At 45.5% G+C, this 23,204-nt stretch overlaps 1 long non-coding RNA gene across 2 annotated transcripts in view; it reads right to left on the bottom strand.

The window, feature by feature from the left end:
• Nucleotides 1-22,985, bottom strand: part of LOC123601395 — a 28,834-nt gene extending 5,849 nt beyond the window's left edge. For both annotated transcript variants that reach the window (XR_006714083.1, XR_006714084.1), the window contains exons 1-2: nucleotides 21,349-22,985; nucleotides 18,411-18,529 (exon numbers count right to left, since the gene is read on the bottom strand). This is a non-coding gene — a long non-coding RNA (uncharacterized LOC123601395). The remainder of the gene's footprint in view (nucleotides 1-18,410; nucleotides 18,530-21,348) is intronic.
• Nucleotides 22,986-23,204: the final 219 nt, after the last annotated feature.

Below are 23,204 nucleotides of genomic sequence, written 5' to 3'. Positions count from 1 at the left end.
GGCTCAGTTGGTTTAGCATGAGACTCTTGATTCAGGCTCACACCGTGATCTCACAGTTCATGAGTCTGAGCCCCATGGTAGGCTCTGCACGGACAGTGCAGAGCCTGCTTGGAATTCTCTCTCTCTCTCTCTCTCTCTCTGCCCCGCCCCACTTGCGCACGCTCTCTTGCTCTTAAAAATAAATAAATAAAACTTCAAAAAAAAAAAAAAAAAGAAGGTCAGTGTCCGGTAGACAGAGCAGGGGAAAAAAAGCCCGTTTCTACCCATTAGGTGGTTTCAGAAGTACGGGACCTGCTCCTGCCATGGGTCTGACGGGATCCTCAGGATGGGCAGGGAGAGCATGGAGGCATCATTGATCAACCCAGGTCTTCATTCTGCTTCCCCTTGTGCCGGTGTCGTTCTCAAGCCGGTCCTCTCCCACTGGTGGCCCCACCCACAGCCACGGGTTGGCAGGCTTCCTGCTTCAAGACTGGCAGACAGGAGACTTCTCCCCAACAGAGCCAATGACTGTCCACGAACGGGGTCTCACCGGACCCCCGGGAGAATCTGCCCAGCTCTGAATCGATCCCTCGGGATAAAATAATGAAATACACTGATGGGCCAGGCCTGAATCATAGGCAGGACTCAGGAACCAGAAGGAACCACGTGAGCTGAGAGTGGGGGCGGGGCGAGTCCCCAAAGGAAACGGGACATGTTCTGATCAGCTGAAGGGTGAGTGAAGGTGGGAGAGGCAGAGGAGTAGCTGTTCCCTGCGAGGGTTGTCTGAGGCACAAACCTGATCGTGTTGCTCCACTGCCTTCAGGACCCAGTGAGCAAGGCCTTCAACATGTGGCTGCAGCCCATGTCTCTGAAATGATTCCCTGCTGCACCCATGCCCACATATGTACTGCTTTCCACCATCCGTGGGTGGGCCTGTGCCTCCATCATCCGTCAGGCGCAATGCAAAAGCCCCCTTCTGCAAGGAGCAGCTTGCTGTCACTCCACCTGGCCCTCGCAGAGCCGGCTGCACCCTCCTCCCCACGCCCCCCACCACCCCCCAGCTTCCACTTTCCCCGGGTAGAATACTGACTGCGCCATTCTGCCCCCGTGCATTTACCCCTCCTCACCCTGGCCCCGCAAAAGGCCTCCCGGCACATACTAGTCGCTTGGTGACTGCTGGTTGAATTAATTAATTAGCCTGCCAGGCAAAGGAAGACATTGAAGACTGTCCTGAGGGCCTGGTTCCTCTGGATATAATTTTAGTACAGACTGGCTTAATCAGGACACTTGCACTGGGGGGGAAAAACCGAGGCTCGACTGAAGTTTTCCCCTGATACACTGAAGAGAAAAGAGATTTCATTGTTCTTTTCAGTTATGATGCATCCTCCACTCGGGCACCAAGACCCTGTATGATCCCTGCCAGCAGGCAGTTCAAGGCCCAGCCATCCCACCACTCTAGGGGTCTGCGCCTGGCCTCGGGCATCAGTGCAGGGCTCAAAGCACATGCAGCGGGCCCTTTAGAGGGCAGGAGAGGCTTTCCACTGCTTCCCGGGTGGCCTGGGTGTCTGTCTGCCACAGTTCTGCCCACCCAGAGTCTATCTGTCTGTCTGTCTGTCTGCCTGTCAGTCTCCAGGTCTGAAGCTGCCTGCTGCCAGCAGCTGTCTGTACCTCCGTGGCCCTGCTCTCTCAGGTATTACAGAGGGAGGTGAGAATGTTTGTGTCTCTACCCCAGGCATCCCGCAAGTAGCTATTACGGTCCATTTTATCAGAGACGGGAATGGAGTCTCAAACTGGCAAAATAACTGGCCTCGCATGCCTTTGTCTACATAGCTAGACATTACACCTTACATTATGTGACTAGCCTTCGGAGAAATGGGGGGTGGGCTGTGTCTGGTGGGCTTGTGGATCTCTGCATGGAGACAGTACAGGCCGCCCCTCACCACTGACAGTAACGTCCCACTCCTCTGACCTCTCTGCCTCACCCTCGTTGCTCATCCATTCTCAAATATTTATTTTCTAGGCACCATTCTAAGCTCTGGGATATAGCAATCAACAAGACAGGCATCGGACCTCACCTTCCAGTAGATACGAAAGAAAATAAATACAGAAATAAGTACACAATATAGTTTTAGATAGTTGATAAGTGCTATGCAGAAAATAATCAGGTATTGTGGGGGTGCCCGGGTGGCTCAGTTGGTTAAGTGTTTGCCTTCAACTCAGGCCATGATCTCATGGTTCATGGGTTTGAGCCCCACATTTGGCTCTCTGCTGTCAGCAAGGAGCCTGCTTCGGATCCTCTGTACCCCCCCCCTCTCTCTCTCTGCCCCTGCCCTGCTCATGTGCTCTCTCTCTCCCTCTCAGAAATAAATACATAAACTTAAAAAAAAATCAGGTATTGTTAATATTCTAGATCTTAAATTGATTGGTGGGTTCATAAGTGTTTATTATGTTATCATGCTTCACAACTTACCTATTTTTTCCATATATTCTTTGCACATTCTTTGAATTTGAAATTATATCAGTTAAAAGTTCTGCTTATAAAAAAGATTGGGGTTAAGGGCACAGAGAGTGATTGTGATGTGGAGTGGGGTCTCTCACATGAAGTCACCAGGGAAGGCCTCTCCTCAAGTGTATATTTCAGCTGAAATCTGAAGGACGAGAGGGAGCCTACAGAGCACCGGCATGAAGGAGAAGCAACGGGGCAGCAGAGGAGTCAGTGAAGACCCTGCCAGAATACCGGAAAGTTCCAGAAGCACAGAGGCTGGTGAGCCCAGAGCCCAGGGACTGAGAGCTCTGGACAAAGAGAAGAAAGAAGGTGGGCCACGTAAGAAGCATGGACCTTGGGTGCAGAGCATGTGGGTGTTATTCTGAGTGTAATGGGAAGCGGGTTTTTTTATTACAAGATTAGTCTCTCAGGACCACTAAGGGAAACCACAGTTGCCCCTTCTCACCGCCCCCCCCCCAGCTCCTCCCCTCTCTCCTCAATAGGTCAGGACTTATGTGGAGATGCCAGCGTCTAGCCCCACCCCTTTTTCCAGACTCATCAACTCCCAGAGCGTGAGCTCTGTTTTTATAGCGCGAGGAAGCAGAACAAATAAAGGTTTACCTTTATGCCGCTTTTACAGGGGACATTAAATCCATGTTGCTAATAAGTTCCAAGTTCAAGTATGCCTGTAAAACGATGCTCTAGTCACTTGATTTACGTTGACTGACAGTGTCTTCACCAAACCATTTCACCCCCTTAGTTAGGCTGATAACCTCAATCCTGCCATCTTTGACCCAGTCATTCGCCAGCCGTGTCTGCCCTGGACCCCAGCCTTTGGGTAAGAGAAGAGAAAGTGGGGTAGTGAGTAGAGCCTGGATGTCTGGTCTGGAGACCTCGTTAGCATCTGCCATGTCTCTTATCAGCTAAGTGACTTTGGGCAAACCACTTAGCCTCTTTGAAGAAGGCTCCCTTTCCACAGAAATAAAGTATGGGAAAAGCGCCTAGTAGCACAGTGACTGGGATGCACGAGGAGATCTACAAAATGAGCAGACTCCAAATTTCGTTACATTCATAAATTAACAATTCTAAATCTATTAAATAAATCTGACCTACATTAGTGCTGCCTCACTGGTCACTCAGCATTTTTCTTACTGTTTTCTCAGCAACTATACATACTCACTGTAGAGTATTTGTGAAATACTAAATAGCATAAAGAAAGAAATTCAAACCATAATCCTGCCACTCAGAGAATTACACTTAAAATACCCACGTGTTTCCTTCTAGGCTTTTTTCTCAGTACCTATTTCACATTTGGATCGTATTATTTATTCTATTTTGTATTATTCGTATTATTCTATTCTATCTATTCTATTATTATCTATTCTATTTTCTCAGTACCTATTCACATTTGGATCGTATTCTATTCTATTCTATTTATTCTATTCTATCATACTCTTATTCATCAAGTACTCCACTTTATCAATTTCCTAAGTCACAAAAACAGTTTTTGAAATACAAGAAGTAAACAAACGGAAAGATCTCTGTTCTGTGGGAATGAACAGTAGGGGTCAAGAGCAGACGTAGAAGCAGCAGATCTCAGGCCGCTTCAGGGAGACAGCGGCCCTGGCATGGTGGAAAGTATTCTGGTTCTGAGTGGTTTTGGAGATGGACCCAATGTGAGCAGTCAGAGAGAGATCACAGGTAATTCCTAGTGTTTAGACCAAGCATCTGGGTGAAAAGTGGTGCCACTTACGGAGCCAGGGGAACTGCAGGAGTCACAGATCTGGGAGCACGTTCTTGGCCACGGGACAGTCCCGCCTTTTGGGACCTCTAGGAGACTTCAGTGGTGGGGGCGGATCTGGGTGAGTGCTCAGACGCAGCTTACACATGATCCTTGAGATGGTGTAAAATGCTTGGCCAAAAAGCACCCCGTGAGCAATTCACTGAGCATCAGGTTACATTCAGAAACTAGGGCCCGCCTTTTCTGAAGAAGGAACTCATAGATATGCCCGTTAAATGCTGACACAGCATGTGTCCCTCATTCCTCAAATAATTACTGACTGCTTACTATGTACCCAGCACTGTTCTAAACACTGGGCATGCAGCAGTGAACGGGTACAATTCCCTGCCCTTATGGAGCTCGTATTCTAGTGGGCAAGTCAATAAGTGATATATAGTATATTCAGTTGGGGTAAGTGCCATGGAAAAAAATAAAATAGGGAAAGGGGCTCAGGGTGTAGAGGGGTTGGATTGCATGTGAATTAGCATAGTTAGGAAGGCCTCACCAAAAAAGGGGACATCTGAGCCACATGGGGATGAGAGTCTAAGGGCTGATGAATAACCAGGACACCTTGGGCCTCTTGCGGTGACTGATATAAAAAGGGACTAATGAGATAAGTTCTGATGGTCTCAAAGCAGACAATGGTGGTAAAGCTGGAATGTTGAAGGCAGACAAGATGTATTCGCCCAAGGTTTTCAAGAGAAACAGAACCAATAGGATATATCCTATTTTATTTTTATGTCTGTCTATCTATCATCTATCTATTTACGTATCTATCTTTCTATCTATACCAGACACACACACACACACACACACACACACAAGATTTATTATAAGGTTTAACTCATTTGATTGTGGAAGCTGAGAAGTCCTATAATCTGCTGTATGCAAACTGGAGCCCCAGGAAAGCCAGTGGTGTAGCTGGAAGGCCTGAGTACTGGGAGCAATGAGGACAAATCTCTGTCCCAGCTCAAGCAGTCAGGCAGAGAGCAAAGTCAACTTTCCTCTGCCCTTTTGTTCTATTCAGACTGAAGCCCAGACACATTTGAGAGGGCCACCTGCTCTACGCAGACTACAGATTCAAATGCTATTCTCTTCAAGAAACACCCTCACAGACACATCCAGAAGTAATGTTTGACCAGCTATCTAGACATCCCATGATGCAGTCAAGTTGACGTGTAAAATTATCTATCACAGAAGGTTAGGAAGGGGTGTCAGGAGCACACAGAGCTCTTGACTGCTCTCTGGACTCCTGACTGATGGTCATATGGAAGGCTGGAGGAGAGCCTCTCATAGACAACAAGGGTTGCTGTAGGCTGCTTTCTCGATTTCTGTTGGTGGCAGTCTGAGAGACTAAGGGAGAGCACACTTCATTTGCAGAGGTCTTGCAGAGGTGGAGAGAACTCAGGATGGGTATCCAAGTGAGAACTCTTCTGTATTGGATGCCAGATACTATGAATTTCATTGTGTTGGGGACAGGATATTTTTATATTCCTGTAAATATTTTTGAGCTTTGTTTTAGGATACGGTTACTTGGAAACAGTTCAATCCTCTCAGGGTTTGCTTTTATGATTCATAAAATATCCAGTGATATTTTATGGTCCAGAGCAATATCCAGTTTAGGGATAATTATTCCTCACTACTGAGGCAAGACCTTCTAGAATATTCTATTCAATGCCCCATGAATTACAAGTTTTTCCTGTGTGGCTCATAGGAGCAGGACTATTTCTGTCCCTAGATGGGCATTAGGAACTATTCCTTTAATCTTTTTTTTAATAGATTTTTTAAAGGTATATTTATTTTGAGAGAGAGAGAGAGATAGAGAATGAGCATGAGCAGGGGAGGGGCAGAGAGTGAGGGAGACACACAATCTGAATCAGGCTTCAGGATCTGAGCTGTCAGCACAGAGCCTGATGTGGGGCTCGAACCCATGAACCATGAGATCATGACCTGAGCTGAAGTCAGATGCTTAACTGATGGAGCCTCCCAAGCGCCCCTCTTTAATCGTTTTGAATGCTTCCTTCTCTGACCTTTGGTGGTTCTCTTGCACATATGTGCTGATCATACCTTCTAAAAACTCAAGAGGACCTCTTTGCGGCTCCAAGGGTCTTTCTCTTCGTGCAGCTCTCGCCTCTATGGTACTTTTCCCACTGTATATTCTAGCTGCCTTGATCTCCCTGCTTTCTCAATTTCATCTCCCAACTGAAGGAGTCTGCTGGGCTTTGCTTGGGTTCCCTTCCCTGAGTTATGGCCTGGAAGTTCAGGTCAGTAACTTTGGGCAACCATAGGGCTCACCACGTTTGTTCCTTGTATCTCCGGGACCACTGTCTTTCTTTGCCTGCTTATCAGTATCTTAAAAACTTTTATCTTCTATATTTTGTCTTTTCTTAGTTATTTCAACCCAGTCCCTATTATTATGCCATCTGGGTCAAAAGTGGAGTCTTTCTCCATTTTATTTCCCTTTTTCTACAATGTAGGAAAGATTCCTACAGTGTAGGAAGATTCCTTAGAAATTATCCATAAACTGCCAAAAAGATCATGTCACTCTCCATTGACCCAGATTACTTTAATAATATGACAGCATTTGATTTAAGAAATGAAACAAATGAAAAAACTCTCTTGACTCTTCTGGAAGCCTGAGGAATTTTTAAAAGGCACAACACGTGGCTACTGACCTCCAGAAACTCACACTGTAATGGAGCCATGGCTATATTAATAAATGGCTCTAGCAAGAATTAACTACTCTGTCATCCTGTTTGTAAGTGGATGTAGCATCTCTCCCTGCAGCCTATGGGCTGAGAGGAGGGTAGGGTGGAGCCTGAAAGGGACGTACAACCCAACATATTCATTCCTAAACTGGAGATTTCAAAAGACTGATAAACGGAGCAGCATACATTTATCTGTAATGCTTATCTTCAGAGATTTAGAGCAGTGGCTTGAAAGACACCAATACAGGTGTAATTTTTACTTCAGATAATCCAAGGTGGCAGCTGGGTTGGGAGAACCCAAGATTAAAGTCTTCCCGGGGCCCCTGGAAGTGCCATCAATGTTCTGGCTTGCAGGCCGCTGGTTTGAGTGGTTCACTTAGTGGCAGGTGGCAACATAGAACACGTGTGGCATTCAACTTTTAGGGAAGACAGCCTTGGGGTGAAATCCCAACATCACCATTTTTCTGTGAGCTGGGACCCATCACTGGTTCTCCCGGAGCCTCAGTTTCCCCAGGCTAAATTTTTCTATGACTTTGACAGTGCTACATCTCAAGTAATAAACTTCCATTGGGGATACCTCCCTCTCAGAAATCCCAATCAAACCATCTACCTTCTGTTAGCAGTCCTGTCCCATGCTGCAGTTTATTGTTGTTTAGCTTTGAGCTTTTTTATTTGCAAAAAAATCCAGGCTTGCCAGGCTCAGGCGTGTTTCACAATCTCTGCAACTTTTTCTTTGCAGACTTGGTCTGGGTTACTTCCAGTGATGGTGACTCTCACGTGTGCCATTTCCATTTCCCTAATTCCACTTTGGGAGACAGCCTGTATCCAAAGACTGGGCAGGTCTTCATTATAGTACTTGTCACATTGCTTTGGGAATTATTTGCTATTTTTAGCGATTGTTCCAGTTAAAGATGAAACCCTTATAAGCTAGGACTAAATATTATTAACCTTGATATTACTGACACCTGCTCTGTTAAAGAAAAGGTAGTAAGAGCCCGCTTCAGATCCTCTCTCTCTGTCCCTCCCTTGTTCTCTTCTCTCAAAAATAAATAAACATTAAAAAAATCTTAAAAAAAATGGAAATAACAATGAATCGACTACTAGAAGAGCAAACAGACATCATGTTTGGTGAGGATACACCTGAAGTAGCCAATGAAGAGCCCTACAGAGAAGAATAATTTAAGTGAGGCCAGCCAGAACCCAAAGAATGTATAAGGCATCCTTTCCGGAAAGCAGCTCTGAAATAAGCGAAAGAGGTGTAGTCTCCACTATCAGACGGACTTCAGTTCAAATCCTAGCTCTTCTGTGGTTAAATGTGTGAACTTGGACCTGTTGTTAAACCCATCTGAGTTTTCGTGGTATTTAAAAACTAAAAAGGAAAAAAAAAAATAATGGTAATAGTAAAAAAAACACATAGTAATTATTAATGCTCTTCACCAAATATTTCTGTTTCTTCTTTGGGTATTTGGTGAGACTACACTTCCCTTCTCCCTTGATTTTAGGCATGGCCATACTATTGACTTTGGCCAATAAAATATGGAAACCTGTAAGCTAGTGCAAGAATTGCTCCTGTTTCTTCCTCTCACCCTATAAAGATTGGGAACATTTCAGAAATCTTCATCATCCGGGCTTCTGAGTGGGTTTAAAGTACAACAGATTCCCTACCGACCTGAATAAAAATAACCTATTGCTGTTTTTAGCAACTAAGATCAGGTGGTTGTTTGCTATTACAGCTTAACGAAGCTCAGTCTTACTGATACACATATTCATAGGTTGTTGAAATAATTAAGTGAGACGTTTTTAAAATGTCTGGGTCAATTTTTAAGTCTTTGCGGGCTTGACGTGGCTGGGTTGAAAAATGTAAAGAAGACATAAATTATTTAGTTTGAATACGGCCATCTTTTTGGTGAGGCAATAGCACGTGAAGCCTATGAATCAGAGAACTCCCAGCCTCAACAATTTTCAATTAATGGAGCTGTTTACAGCCTTACTGGAAAGAACACACACACACACACACACACACACACACACACACACACATACACACGCAGAAGAGCATGCACATACATGTGCATCTATTAAGTAAAGAGTAAGACAGTATATACCAAAGAATAAATCTCCAGGGCTGGCCATCAGCATTCATTGAGATCTAGTTAGGTGTGAACTGTGGGGTAAAGGGACCCAGTGCGGGGAGAGAGCTGTTGTGGCTGGAGGAAATGGGGAAAAGGGTCTGAGAGAAGTCTTGAAGATGGGTAGGTGATGAACAGTTGGAGGATAAAGACTATGAGTTTCTAAAAACTGTAAGACACCATCTAAAACATTGTAGTTCTCAGACAAGAAGTTGCATCTGCATATGAAACGCTGCACTTTTACCTTTCTTTCCAGGGAAGATGATATCACCAAAACAGCCTGGCCTCACACAGCTCTTGGCACATATTAGAGACTCCATAAATATTTGTTGGTTAAATGTATGAGTGGCTGGATGGTCGGGCTTTGTAGAAGGACTGATCTGGGTTAGAATCTCAGCTCTCCCTCTTACTGTGTGACCTCCTAAAGGCTACGTATCATCTTTGTGGTTTACTCCCCACATCAGAGCCTACTTTTATGTTCGGATGTATCACAGTGCTTCCCAAGGCGGCCGCTCAGCAAAGAGACTAGGCGAGCATCTTATCCTGTTGTAACACAGCCCTCATAATGACCACAGTCAACACCTTTCACGAAGTGAAGATGCATTCTTGGCATGAAAGGAGTTTTCTAATATATCGCTATCATAAAATGTGCTGATAACATCATCATGCCTACAGCATCTTCCTTTTATTGGCTATTTTCTTTAGGATCAGCTTCAGAATTTGGACTCACTGAGTCAAAGGCAATGAACATATCCACGGAAAACTTGACATCTCAAAGGGGCGGTACAGGAGGCAGCCCCAGCTGGTGGCGGGATGGAGCATAATTACGAGCCCAGTTCAGCTGATGAACTTCGATTGGATGGAAAGTTCTGCTTGGACTTGTCCGCAGATTCTGCTTAGCAAAGTGGTTTTCTGGTGAAAACTCTTTCCCGGTCTTAAATTAATCTTCAGTCTTTCATGTCGCCGCTCTCTCTCACCTCTCAAACCTACCCGCCTCACCTCTGGAGTTACTACAGTCCTGGATTAGCAAGTGATGCCATCGGGGGGTGGTACCGCTGGCTCGGGAGTTGGCTAATTATTTCCTGTGCAGTGTGTGGGGCCATCCTCACTCCTCAGACGTCTGAGTTCCTTTTCATATCTTTCTGCACTACAGCTTTTCAGCGTGCTTATCAGGTAAATTATGGATGCTGATTCAGGTTCCAGCAAAAAAGGGTAAAATCCATAGTGGTGCAACAACAGATGGCATTTTCAAGAATGAGAGGGGAGCACACAGGACTCTTCTTGGAACCAAAATGTGCGTGCACGCGCGCGTGTGCGTGCGTGTGTGTTTCTCTCAGGGTTTTTATTCCTCGGTATATCCAGTTCATCCAACAGTATTTCACATCTGAAAGCACGACCTTCTACTTTCTCATGTTCGATCTTCTCCAGAGCTCTCTAACTTGGTGAATGGCACCAACCATCCATTCGGTGGGGCAAAGGCAGACGCCTGGAAGCCCTTCTTGATGCCTCCTTTTCCCTTAAAGCCCCAATCCTCTCATTCAATCTCTGCAATCTGTTGCATTTCGCCTACTAACCCATCTTGGAACCAGGCCACATTCTCTCTCTTCACTGCCACCACACCGGCTCAAGCCACTGTCACCTCTCCCCCGGAGCCCTTCATTTCCGGGGTCCCCATGATGTCTTGGGGCAGAAGAGGAGATGAGCAGCCCAGAACCCTTCAAGGAAAGACTTATTGACCAGCCGTGGGGCATGTAGACCGCAGACAGCTTCACTGTTCCTGCCGAGGCTGCCTCCGCTGCTGACGGGCCACCTCGCCTCAGGTCATGCCTTTCCCAGGGTATCCCGTACAGGTGGCCACCCTGGGAAGCCGGAATGTCTGATCATTTGAGAGGTGGTAGCACAACTTTGACGGACCTCGCTCCAGAGCTCTCCAGCAGGTAAGCGGAGGCATTGTCAGCTCAGGCTTTATCGCGACGTCTCCTCCTGGAGAACTCAACCTGCAACACCCCTCATCCCGTCTCCAGTCCTTCTGCACCCGGCAACCACGGCGATCTGTGTGCATTGTGACTTGAACGATAGCAGTTAAACTCCTCACTGCTGCCCCACTGCTTTGAGGCTAGAGCCCCGAATCCTGAGCACAGGTCTATGGCCCTTCCTACTCTTCCCCTCTCATCTCACACTCCTCCCTTGCGCTCCGTTTTACAACTCGGCCACACCCGCTCTGAAAGTTCCCTGGGGCTGCTGTAACCAAGTACCACAGACCCAGTGCCTTTAACAACAGAAACTCATTGTCTCACAGTTCTGGCTAGAAGGCTACAAACACAAGGTGTTGGCAGGGCCAGGCTTCTCCCCAGAACTGTGAGGGAAGGCTTCCTTGCTTCCGCCTCGCTTTTGGTGGTTTGCATGCATCGGGGGCATTCCTTGGCTTGTAGGTGCGTTGCTCCAATCTTCCATCGTCACATGGCATTCTCGCCAGGTCTCTGTCTTCGCGTGGCCACCTTCTTATGAGGATGGCACATTGCATCAGAAGCCTACTGGTCTCCAGTAGGACCTCATTTTAAGTAATTGCATCCGCAACAACCCTATTTCTAAATAAGATCGTATTCTGAGGTACCCGGGGTTAGGACCTCAATGTATTTTTTTCCCCCCAATATATCGTTTTTGAAGGGGACACAATTTAATCTGTAACACTGGTGTGATTCGGTCCCTGAAAGCAGCCACGCTCATTTTGCTTCAGGTCTTTTGTATATCTGTCCACAGACTCTGGTCTCCTATCCACGCCTGTCCTCCTCTTGATCCCAGTTGAAAACTCATTCTCCTTAGACAGACTTTTCTATTCCACCTCCTCCCTCAAGCTAGGTCAGCTCTTTCCACTCACCGCACTTTGCGTTTTTTTCCACAGCATTTATCACCACTTGTAATTAAGTATTTGTTTGAGCAAATATTTTAACAAAGCCTGTCTCCTCCACCAGCCCATAACTCCACTGAGAGGGGAGACGATGTCTGTCTTGCACACTTATGTTTCCAGTGCTGAGCATGGTGTGAGCACAAAGTAGGCACGTGATCCTTATGTATTACGTCAGCGATTTCAGAAAACTTGTGTTGAGCTATTAGGCTTGATCTCTCCTTACAGGTTTGAAGTCTCAGGTGTCCCTGTTTCCAGGAGATATATGGTACTGCACCTAGCAGTCAAGATGATACCTTGCTGAGGAAATGGGGAAGATGAAGAGAGTAAGTCCTAGCTAATAGTGCTTGAGGTTGACCCCTAACATGCTCCCGTGAAAGAGAGCATAGTCCTAGCAGACAGAGCCTTCTGCCAGCGGCCAGTTGCAAATTTACCCAACACAGAAAATGGGCAAGAACTATATGACCCTGCTGAACTGTGAGCTTTCCTGAAACCAGGACCCTGCAGAAACCCAGGCTCCTCATAGAAAGCTTAACGAATAACAAGGGGCAATACGCTAGTGCTTAAATTTTCCACCTTGAGGACAGAGGGTGCCTCATTCATGCAGGTGACATTTGGGAAGGCAGAGCAGTGGAAACAGTTCAAATACATGAAAATGACTATTTAGACAAGGTTGAGGTTGGGGGAGGTAGACAAGAAAGTTCTAATTAAGATGCTATTAAAATATATCTATTAAATGAAGGGTGACTGCCAGTCGGCTGGCTATTTAGTAGCTATTTAGTAGTAGAGTAGCAAATAGTTCTTATTTGACAAAGTCCATTTCAGTTCTTTATGTGCTATGCTTTAAGTATCTTCTTTTTTTTTTTTTCCTCCTTCAAGATGCCCTTTGGGTGAGGTACTGTCCCCTCTTGTTTTTCAATTCAGGGACTCTTATCTCCCTCTGTCATCAGCTCCAGCTGCTGTCATCCCGTCTTTGGCTGGGACCAAGATTTATCAGGCTGACTGGGACAAAGACATTTTCCACTTGGAGGTATTTCCATCCCACACCACTGCAGTGTGCCCAAGTAGAAGGACCTTTCCAGAGAAGCAGGTCTAAGAAGGGTAACTCACATTTTGAAATCTCTAAAATTGTTCTTCTTTCTTACCTCCCCAGGTACATGACCTTTATTATCAAATGCCTCCAGAAGATTAGGTATTGTGACAGAGAGAGCGTAAAAAGAATTACCAAGGTAGTAATCAGCTCCAGCAATCACAATTTAGGTAGCAGGATAATAGCTTTGCACCCAAGGCTACTGTCTTGAGAGATGGTTTTCCAAATTCTTTTGTCTTCCTCCTTAGGTATCAGCATCTAAGCCTGGAGGACCCAGCTCAGAGAGCGCTTCCATGGTATGGAGAAGATACTCTTGCCCTTATAGGAACAAATTGCACTCTGTGCAAGAAGAAATGGAATAGAAGCAAAAGACAAGCCCTCCACGTTCTAGCCCAGGATATAGCAGGAGACAGAAGAAGCATATGGAGGTAGCAGAACAAAGCTTTTGCTCTAGCTGGTTACTGCCCAGTGAACTTAGGAGGGCCATGGGTTAGATAAGTCTAAGAGAGCCAAGAAGGCCGGAGGCTCTGTTCTGCAAGCCATTGAAGACTGGGAGGAGGAGGCTAATTTCCAGGCTGTCCACACTGAGCTGGGGGGACCATCTCCTCACCCTGATACTCCAGCACAGTCAGGCAGAGGCAGGCCGTATGGCTCAAGCTTTCCTGAGTCATCTTTGTTCCCAGTGTGGCATAGACAGGCTTCAGAAATGCCTGAGAGTCCAGTGGAAGAGTTTTCCAGAAGGATCACCATGGGAAGGACGAGGGATCTCAGTACCCAGGCTACTGAGGGAAACACTCCAGCCAAAGCCAAATGGGAGTCTCTTCAGAGGAGGTGCCAAAGCCTAAGAGAGCCAAGGTGAGGGGGAGTCAGCCAGAGGGTGCTTGAAGGCCCTAACTGAACTGAGCAAGGCCAGGTCAGGAGTCATACTTCCAGGGACAGTGAGGAGTACATGAGAAGGAACAAAGACCCTGAATCTTCCCTATGGCTGTGACATCACATAAACCACCACCACCTCTCATGTACACATGTGGACGCATCTTTGGGAGCAAAAAAGACAGAGGAAGAATTATATATCTGGGGGACTGAGCAATTTTATCCCAAAGAGGTTACTCTAAATAAACTTTTAGATTTAATATTGAGTTACACTTAAATTTGAACACTTACATTTTCTCTTTGCTAATGAGTTGGCTGTGGGCTTGAAGCGGGGAAGGCTACTCTAGATATAAGAAAAATAAGGTATATTTTCTCTGTGCATCCGAGTTAGAGTGTAGTTAATATTCTGTCTCTGACACACAGGAATAAAGGAACCATGAAATCACTTGTCAAAAATCGCAGCGATGTTTCTAAAACCAAGCAACCAGTGGATACAGGGTTGAGTGGGTCACATTCCTGAAGCCCCCACAAATATGGCTGATGACAGTTTTCACAAGTGCAGAAAATATAGGAGGAAATTTAAGGAGCGGCCAGGATGGTGGATTCCTCCAGCAATCATTCTGTTCTCCATTTTAGAGAGAGGTGCCCATACTCAACCTTCTCAGTCAGAACCACCCTCTAAGGAATAGCTCAACCAGTGCACCCATGGTGGGCACCAGGTGACTGCCATGGACATGGGAACTGCCCATTCACTTCCCCTCCTTGGCAATATCTACGGAGGTTATATCAGCAAAATTGTTTGTTTAAAGTGACTGAGCCCACCCTCTACGATAAACTATACACACATTACATTACAAAACTGTTAAGCACAAATATAGTTATAGTAGGAAAATAAAGTATACAATTAAAACAACCACATGGGTCTGGTGTTCACTACCTGTCCCTCCCCACTAGGACAAGCCACAAGAACAGCCTCTTCCCTGTTTCTGTTCTATATGCCTCTCCTTGCTTATCTTTGTGATTCTTCCGTGGATCTCCTGCATGCTATACTGGGCCCTGTTCCACCATGATCCCGTCTGGCTCCCGAAGGCCTGTCCTCTCATTGTACGAGGACTGAAACAATAATAATCAGTGAGCTGTGGGTTCTTCCACCTGCAGAGTCTTCATCTTCCATAACTCTGGCCATCTCTGGTTTTGTTTCTATTTGGACAACAAACTCATGTGTAAGCTGTAGTTCTTCTCCAGTGAAAATCCACTTGATCAGGTGACTACTGCCAAGGGTCAGTGAAGGTCCACCTGTCATCAGTGCTGAACCCAGCCCTCCGTTAGACTCCCTGGAAGAGGGCAAATCCCAGGCTGGGTGTCTCCACTCCCCCATCCCATTATTCAGAAGGTTTTACTTTGAATAGTGCCTACGTCCCACCAGTAAGTGTCCTACCAGCTACAGTATGGGAACTTAAAACTTCCCGCTTGCTCCCTCAATGTTTTTTCCTGCTTAGTCTGTAATTCTCTCTGTATATGTAGATTAAACCCATTTGTAACACTTGCACACTTACCCACATGTGAGTTATTAGCAATTTTGAGCACTCGATATTGTCATCAGAGAACTCTACAAGACTACAACTGAACGCTAGGGAAAATTCCTTGGGGACAGGCATGTTGCTTTATACTTCCTTCAATTCCCTCAAGTGCTCAGCAAAAAAGTTACTACTTTGATTTGAGATCACTTCATATTCAATTAATATTTGATATCTAGCCAGTGTTTACTAAGTGTTCCAAGCCTGAGCCTTTCTTACCCATTACCTTATTTAGTCTTGTGAGTTAGGGATGATAACATATTCCAAAACGCTCATTGAGAGAAGTCAAGCAACTTGCCCAATCACTCAGCTAAAAGGTGGCAATCCTGGAATTAGAACATGCTTTCCTCCTGCTTCAGACCAAGTGCTGTTTTCTACACTACACCTGTTTCTCTAGTGGTAGTTCTTGCTTTAAACAAAGGGGCCCCAAGTTCAGCAGACTTGCCCACTCAAGAGAAAGTCCTTGATGAGAAGTAAGAACTCGGTTTCATGCAGCAGGGCCTCGAGGCCCCAACTCATGATAGGTGCCATCCCAACAGGCTGCTAGGTTTTAGAGAACTGGCCGTAGAGTAGCTCCTGATGCATGGGTAAGGGCCATCTGGACTCATCTCACCCCTCTTGCCAGGGATGGGGCACAGAGGGATTAGGGCTGGCCTCCTGGGGCCCTCTTACCCACAGGCCTAGGCTAATGGCTTTGGCATTAGCTCTTTCCATTAAGAGAATAATGTGGAATCCAGCCTTCCTACCACAGGGAGGTTGTAGTGGGGGTGACAAGCAACACTTCCACACCCTGCCCGTCCTTGACCATGATCATGCAGAAGCCCAGGTACCATCCCTTGAGCAGGCAACAGGCCAACAAAGCTTAGCAGGAGTTGACAGGGCCAGTGACAGCTAGGAGACTAGAGTAGGTCTATCTTCTCCCACTAGCATATTAGCTCAAGAAGAGCTGGGACCTTGAATGTCTTGTTCACTGCTGTGCCCGAGTGCCTTGAACAGTACCTGGCATATAGTAGGCACCCAATAGATATTGTTAAATGCATGATTGGATGGTTGAGCAAAAGAACCAAGAGGCATGGTGCGTCTTTTGTTTATGAAACCCCACCTGCAAGGGAAACCTACACACAGGCCTTCTTTTTTTAAACGCCTCCCCTTATGCCTTGCTGGCCCCACTTCCTTCTGTTTCCTGAAAAAACATCTCTGAATGATCCCTAAGCACTGGCCTTATGCTGGCACCTTCTTTTCCAAAGGCAAGAAAAACTGGTCTATCAAGTTTCTCTTAGTTTGAGCAGAGGCAACTGTCTATAGCCTCAGAACCATGGTTCTCTCCTCAGCGCTGAGGCCTTTCTGCTTACTACCCACCTCCACCTGAGCTGGGGAGGTGGAAGCCACACAAGGTCAGGTCTCCCAGCCTCAAGCTGCCTGAGGCAGGTCCTGCCCTCAGGCCAGACTCTCTGTGCACATCCAAGAGGGGTCACAACCCGCTGTGGATTCTGCCATCCTCATATATGCTCCCTCATGGTTCTTTGTCTAAGGGAGTCTATAGTAAGTGGCCAAGAGTCCTACTGGATGCTGGAGAACAGTAAGGTCTCTTAACTTGGCTGAGCCTCAGTTTTCTTATTCATAAAATTAGAAACAATAATAGTATTTGCCTTAGAGGATCTTAGGAGAACTAAATAAGAGAATATGTATCAAGTGCTTAATACAGTGCTTAGAGCATAGTAAGAGCTCAATAAATGGGAGGCATTATTATTCCTGTTTGGCATTGTTTGTTTCTGTGCTTCTGTTGTAACAAACAAATAGGTACAATCCACAATCTGAAATACATGGAAAAAGCTCACTCATCCTTATTAATGCATACAACCAAAATGATGTCAGGCCCTGGGTAGGTCTAAATGGAACAGGTAAGGAAGTTGGGACTCAGAACACAAGATTTTAAGTTCTCTGGCCTTCACCTATGTTGTTCCCTGGGATGAATCACACATACTCTTGGTTTGCCTGTCTCACTTTTAGTCTTACAGCTCAGTCAAATGCAACCTCCAGGACGCTTTCCCTGACTGCATGCATCCCAGGCTGGGTTCTTCTGGAGACAAATTTGGAGATTAGCCTATAGGAAATTGACAAGGCAGTGCTCTTGGGATTGATACCTCTGGACAGTGGGAGGAGGAAGCAAACTGGGTAGAGGGAGAGGTTGAGCAGCAATGCAGTCCCAGCAGAAGCCTCAGCAACCCTACAGACCTGTCCCAAATTGCAGTGGGGTGAAGTCTTGGTATTCCCAAGTTGGGCCAGTCATTGGGTATAGGCTGCCTCTGGAAGGTGAGATTGGGCAAGATGGTTTCCTTCAGCCAAGACCATCCCCAAAGAGGGCTGTCAGCTGATCTTCTGGAAGATGTACAGCTGGGGGAATGAGTCCTTCCTTCCTGAAATGGGTTTTTGGTTGTACAATATAGCATCCACCAACATAGTCCAACCTAGATATACCATTAATAAAGAGATGTCAATTTCCATCTGCTTGACTCCTATCTCTCAACTAGTATATTACATGGGTGAGAAAGGAGGAAAGGAACTTATTAGGCCCCTGAACTCTCAACTCCATTCCAATCTGTACTGTCTAGATTGGGAGGGTCTCCTCTTCTAGTTCACAGCACTAAGTCTTTTCTTCATTGGTAAGCATTCCTGTTGTTGAGGCCAGAAGTCAACAAATGTAGAGGGATTTATGATAAAGGGAGTGAGTCAAAAAATGCAAACTGGTGATTATGGAATAATGAGGGGGAGTAGACAGGGATGGAGCTTATCTCCAGATTGGCCTGGGTCTAATTTAAGACAATTTTTGATGCTTCTGTGGCTTTTTTGAAGAAAGAAGAAGGTAAGCAGGTTTCAGTCTCACCTGGAAGAGCAGGGAGTTGTTTCCTCGGGCGGTCAAGTGCATCAGTTTGGCACAATCTCTCTTAGCAAAATGTAGCTGGTGATTCTGCTGTCTGTTGGCATGCTCCGACAAGGCCAAACCTGAGACATATCGAGCACAAACGCCTATTTGAATGAGTTCTGGGATCACACAGTGGATTTGCAAACATGTCTTCAATTAAAGGCTACTCTCAGGAAATTACAGTTGCCTTTCCACCTTAGAAAGAAAATACCCCCCAATCCAACTCCAATCCAAGAACTGAGCTTGTATTTCAGGCTTATAAGAGATTTTTATTGAAAGTTTCTGAGTCCCTAGGATATTTTTCAGATTTCTCATGATACGCATTACACACTTCTATGAATTTTACGAATTATAAACAAATCTCAAACTCGTTTCTGTAGGTTTGTTTATTGTAATGGTACAGGGGAAGCCCTTCTGAAACTAGTGTATATGATTGTAAGATTGAGAAGTGAGGGGATGGATTGATGTACAGATCCAGGGTTTTCACAAGAGAAGAAAGAGCATACAAATACGGATGGCTGCGCATGTGACATGATGGATGTATTAATTAACTAGATGCTGGAAATCCTTTCCTGATGTATATATGTTTAGCAAATCACCATGGTGTACACTTTAAATATCTTACAATTTAGTCAATTATGCCTCGATGTAGCTGAGGAAGAGAGAAGGATTGGGGTTTGCCACAAGGACAAAGGAGACAGAGTAGAGAAACTCCCACCGGCCAAATCAGTGAAGTACAGTAATGAATTATAAAGCATTAGGAAAAATAGAAATTCATATGTTCTTACAATCAAGCAATCAATCAATCAATCAATCGATAAGGGAGAAATCTAGCTTAAAACCTAATGCCAAGAACCAGCTGCTAAATATAGAGGGAGGGCAGTAGCTGGAAAATGCTCACTTGGCAACCATCCTGATAAAGATAGAATTAGGCAAAAGCCATCGATGGAAGGAAAATCTAGGGGAAATTTTGACTAAGAGCAGAATATCTGAGCGATCTTAAAGGGTTTCCCCACACATGTCCATTAGTTGCAAAGAAGAAAAACAAATAGTAATTATAGAGCGGAGAACTGAACAACACCTCAACCGGATAACCAAAATTAGCGCCACCAAGAGGTACAGATGGACATCATGAGCCTCCAGATGTGACACCCTAAGAAGGACACAGTACTATCTATGCAGTGTTCTGGCCCATGACGTGTCACCAGAATCTACTCATGAGGAAACATCAGATAAACCTAAAATGAAGACTGTCCAAGTAACACCAAGGGAAGAGGGGCTGAATTCTTCAAAAATGCTAATATCATAATAGACAAAGAAAAGCTATGGCTAAAGACCAAAGACCAAAGACAGACAATAACAAGTGTTAGCGAAGATGTGCAGACATTGGAGCCCTCATACATCGCCAGTGACATGCAACCTGACACAGCTCCTTTGGAGAACAGCCTTGAGTTACGATGTGACTCAACAATTCCCTTTTTACAGGTATGGCCGAAAGAAATGAAAGCCCATGTCCATATCAAAAGTTTTACATAAATGTCAATAGCAGCATTATTCATAATAGCTGAAGGGTGACCAGTAAGCAAATGTCCATGAACTAATCAACAGATGAACAGAAAGGGGTGTATCCACACAGCGGGAGAGAATGAAACACCAATTCAGGCTGCAACACGGATGGCCCTTGCAAACGTCAAGCTAAGTAAAAGAAACATGTCATAAAAGACCACCTATTGTATGATTCCATTTACATGAAATGTCAAGAACAGGCAAATCTCTAGAGACAGAAGGTGGATTGGTGGTTGCCAAGGACTAGGTGAGAGAGGGGGAGCCCTTACTAATAGCTGAAGGGTTTATCTGGGGGCAGTAAAAATGTCTAAACTCTAGGCTGTGGTGATGGTTACCCAATTCTGTGAATATCCTGAAAACAATTGAACCATACACTTTAAATGGGTGAATTTTCAAGTATGTGAATTACCTTTCAATAATCATGGTTTTAAAAAGTTTGGTGTTGGGACACCTGGGTGGCGCAGTCGGTTAAGCGTCCGACTTCAGCCAGGTCACGATCTCGCGGTCCGTGAGTTCGAGCCCCGCGTCGGGCTCTGGGCTGATGGCTCAGAGCCTGGAGCCTGTTTCCGATTCTGTGTCTCCCTCTCTCTCTGCCCCTCCCCCGTTCATGCTCTGTCTCTCTCTGTCCCAAAAATAAATAAACGTTGAAAAAAAAAATTAAAAAAAAAATAATAAAAAAATAAAAAGTTTGGTGTTGGGACACCTGGGTGGCTCAGTTGGTTAAGCGACCGACTCTAGACTTCAGCTCAGGTCACAGTCTCACGGTTCATGAGTCTGAGCTCTGCATCTGACTCTGCTAACAGCATGGAGCCTGCTTGGGAATTCTGTCTCCCTCGCTCTCCACCCCTACCCCGGTCTCTCTCTCTCTCTCTCTCAAAATAAATAAAAATAAACTTTACAAATAAAAAATAAAATAAAATAAAAGTTCAGTGTTCTTTAAATTTAAGATACAATTACCTGGGTAGCAACAACATTTAGCAGTGTGATCCCTCTCTATAAAGAGCAATTTTTAAGAATATAGAAAGAAAACACACACACACACAAGAATGGATTGGGAATCACGGGGCCATTTGAACTTGGCAGGAGCGGCTTTGCTGGAGAAATACAGGCAGCAAGGGGAAGGGACTGGGTCAGAGGAACCAGAAGTGAGGAAGCAAACAGAGGACACCGTGGTTGCAGACAATTCTTTCAAGAAGCGTCCCTGTGGAAGGGAACAGAGGGATGGCATGAGAGCTAGAAAGGCATGTGGGGCTTCAGTGTTGAGTGCTGACGGGAAGGATCTGGCGGGAAAGCCCCAGGTGGAGTAGCGGGAGTGAAAGAAGATAATCCATACCTACAAACAGATCCAAGAGAAGTTCTGGGATCCAGAATCCATGTGATACCGAGAAGCACGCTTTCTCCATTGAACAAGAGGGGAAAGGACAGGCTAGATGCTGGTATAGACAGGTCTGCGGTTTGGCTGTGGGAAGATGAGAATGCTCCAGATGGCTGGCTTCTAACCGTGGAGAAGGAGAGAGGATTGGAGGTCTGGGGAGATTTCACTTCCTAAACTCCGTACGAGCTGCGTGGTTCTGGCAAATGTGGTAAGCGTCTCTGGGCCAGTTTCCTCCTTTGTAAAGCGAACAACACCTTGGAGTGGCCTCGAGAGGTTAAAATGAGGTAACAGAACACAGGACAAAGTGACCGTCACACAGCAGGCTTTCAACACGTTTGTTTTTTTAGTTCGTTTCTATATCCTCACTCACTTCGTCAGCATGGCCAAGTACACGTGGAAATAAGAGTTTCTCAAAGGCAAAACTCTTATTTTATTAATCCCTGTGTTGCTGTTACCTATAACAGCACCTGGCACGGAGTAGATTCTCAATAAATATTTGCTTTCTAAACTCAGACCCGATTCCTCTTCCCTGAGTAGCTGTCGGGGAGGGATTTTTACCGGTGCCACGCTGAGGAGGGCGGGGGGGGGGGGGGTGAAGTTCCTAAAGCCCAGAGAGGTCAAGTCGTCCAAGCCAACCCTTCAGTCCAACGTCAGTGTTTTCCCACCATCTCCCAGCTACCTGGTTTTGCTTTTGTCTTTTGCGCTGTTTTCCCCTCCTCTTCTCTGCGGGTTTCTTGTGGGGGTTTTTTGCGTTTCTTTTTTTTTCAATATATGAAATTTATTGTCAAATTGGTTTCCATACAACACCCTGCGCTCAACCCAAGGGTTTCTAAGCCAGTCCCTGACACGCTGCCTGGAGCACCCCGTGTAAGCCTCACAAGGGCACCAAGCCTGGCCGGTCTGCTTGCCCTTCCCCCCACCAGGATCGTCCTCCCCTCTTCCTCCTGCCCCGCCCAGACCTTATGAAAGTGTCTAGCACAACCCAAGGCTTAAAGGCTTCCTTCTAGTTGTTTTCAGACCCAGTACGTAAAGAGAATAAATGAAAATCCTAAAGACAGTAAATTGTCATTGAGCCAGTGAAGGTCACGGTCCAGTTCTGGAGTGGTTGAAAAGGCCCCAGAGAGTTCCGTTGCCCAAGTTGACCGCAGCTAGAAAAGGAGGAATAAAAAGATCAAGGGAAAACCTGACTCTTCTGCTTTAGGAGTTTCTGCCCCATTTTTTTTTTGTTAATTTCTTAACATTTTAATGAAAAATTTTGAACATACAATTACAGTGGTATAATTGTATAATAACCTAGTAGAAAAAACCAGTATAATGAACCCATGTACCTGACAATTAGCAAGATTTTGCTGCATTGGCTTCATCTTTTTTTTTTTTTTCTAATGCAATTCCTGACTTCCTGTTATTTCACTCCCCACCCCAGTATGTATTTTTTTTTTTTTTTAAACTGGGCTTTGTTTTGTTTTTTTCAATCTAGACACAGGACCATCTTTATATACCAATGAGCTTGACAACAATCTCCTGGTATCACCTAACACCAAATCCATATTCAAATTTCTCGGTCTTCTTTTTTCCTTCTTAATTTTTATTTTTAATTTTTTTTAACGATTATTTATTTTTGAGACAGAGAGAGACAGAGCATGAACAGGGGAGGAGCAGAGAGAGAGGGAGACACAGAATCCGAAGCAGGCTCCAGGCTCTGAGCTGTCAGCACAGAGCCCGATGTGGGGCTCGAACTCACGGACTGTGAGATCATGACCTGAGCTGAAGTCGGACGCTTAACCGACCAAGCCACCCAGGCGCCCCATTAATTT

Source organism: Leopardus geoffroyi, chromosome D1 (assembly GCF_018350155.1).
Source record: "Leopardus geoffroyi isolate Oge1 chromosome D1, O.geoffroyi_Oge1_pat1.0, whole genome shotgun sequence".
NCBI classification, from domain to species: Eukaryota; Metazoa; Chordata; class Mammalia; order Carnivora; family Felidae; genus Leopardus; species Leopardus geoffroyi.
This window is presented reverse-complemented; position numbering and strand designations above follow the sequence as displayed.